The sequence below is a fragment of the Pteropus alecto genome, unplaced genomic scaffold (genome assembly GCF_000325575.1).
Source record: "Pteropus alecto unplaced genomic scaffold, ASM32557v1 scaffold250, whole genome shotgun sequence".
In the NCBI taxonomy this organism is placed as follows: Eukaryota; Metazoa; Chordata; class Mammalia; order Chiroptera; family Pteropodidae; genus Pteropus; species Pteropus alecto.
Window position 1 is genome coordinate 308,894 of NW_006430732.1, and position 1,882 is coordinate 310,775.

The 1,882-nt window shown below is 34.4% G+C and overlaps 1 pseudogene; it reads right to left on the minus strand.

Annotated features, from left to right (window-relative positions):
* Window positions 1-994: 994 nt before the first annotated feature.
* On the minus strand, window positions 995-1,114 carry LOC112484576 (annotated as a pseudogene).
* Window positions 1,115-1,882: the final 768 nt, after the last annotated feature.

The window sequence follows — 1,882 nt, forward strand, 5'->3', positions numbered from 1 at the left end:
TATAGTCAATAATATTGTAATAACTATGTTTGGTGTCAGATTTGTACTAGATATATAGGGGTGATCACTTTTTAAAGTATATGTGTCTAAGCACTATTTTGTACCCTTAAAACAAATATAATATTGTATGCCAAGTGTAATTGAAAAATTACAAAGCAGTGAATCATATTCAAAACAAGCATTTATTTTATTCCAATATGTTTGAGTTGTAGCGAATACTTTAGTAAAATATTTACCTAAATATATAGGTGGAACGAATTGCTTCTAAGTTTAATAGTACCTTGCGAAGGAGAAAAAAACTCTATCTTTGCCAACCAAAGGCTGCAGCTGGAAATCAATGTTTTTTGTTTGTTTGTTTGTTTGTTTGTTTGTTTTTCTCATCAACATTATAACGAAATAACATTAAATAAAACAATATTATTCAAAGTCCTGCTGTATAAGTATTAGTCAATTTAACGCTTGATGAATTGTATCATGAAAAGAGGGAATCTGCTCTAAACATATGTTAATATTCAGCAAAGGCATAAACACTCACATTTAAAAATGCAAATATAAGGACTATAAAATCTTAAAGTCTTGGTCTTCATTTTTTATTGTCTTTCTTCCTCACTGCCATTCCTACAGGTTTTTGAAGAGAGCCCTACTTCTCTAGACTAGTGTATAGTTTCTACCCCCAGAGTCTTTCAGCCTTGACTAGGGGTTTAATATGCCCATATAACATATGTATCTTCTTTCTATTTCACAGGTTGATATTCCCAGTTACAGTTTCATGAAAGTGTCTGTAAACTACATGACAGCACTGTGTCCCCAAGAGATATAATAAGTTACTTTCCAAAAAATGCGAACTTGTCAGTTAAATTACATTTTAGATAACTATGTATATCTTCTTGAGTTCTGATATTGGTCTTTTCAATACCTGTTAAAGAAAAAAAAAATATTCTGACACCTTGTTAAAATAGTAAAGACAACTTTATTTATTTATTATTAATTTTTACACCTACAGCACCTGGTCTTCCTCGGTGATCTTCCCATGCAAGTACTAACCAGGCCCGACCCTGTTTAGCTTCCGAAATCAGATAGGATCTGGCGTGTTCAGGGCAGCATGGCCATAGGTGGTAAGGGCAACTTTATTCAAGACTACTGAAATAGGTGTCATAACTATCACAACAGAACTGAGAGATCAGGCTCTAGTCTGAATACATTAAAGACAGCTAAGGATTTAGTGCCAAGGAGCAGAGTGAAGGAGTCAGTAGATGGAAAATTACTAAGAGGAGATATCAAGGGAAGGGAGATTCTTGCTAAACCTACTTAACAGAATTCTTGATGAAAGTAAGCTAGGATGATCAGTTGTTAAGGATAGGAGGAATCTCATCCAACTGATTTAGCAGGATTATTGCTAGAATGGGGTTAGGCAGGCCAGAAGACAGGAGGAGAGCCAAGACCAAGGCCTAGTCAAAAAGATGTCCTGTCTAAAGTTTGGTCAAGGAGACCATTTATCATATGAAATATGTCCAAGTACACTTAGAATTACGAGTCACATCTGCTCTGAAACTGAAACAAAAATGAAGTAATTTTTTTTTTCTCAAAATGCCACCTACTTTACAGGCAACCAACAAGAGATGTTTTCAAGAGATCAGCAATTTCTCCCTTTTACTAGATAGTTGGAACATCCAGGCAATTGTACACTACTCCTAATCATTTCATCAGCCCTCAATAATATCAAGAATGTGATCCTGAAAAAATTGAACAAAAATTTAAAAAGACTTATTTTAAATACTACCATGGTTCTTCTGTGACTTCTACTCTATTATAGTAGAAGAGCTGACTGGCTCCTATGCCCATTTTCTGACTCTTCCCCCCTGGAAAAAAAAAAAAAAAAGGA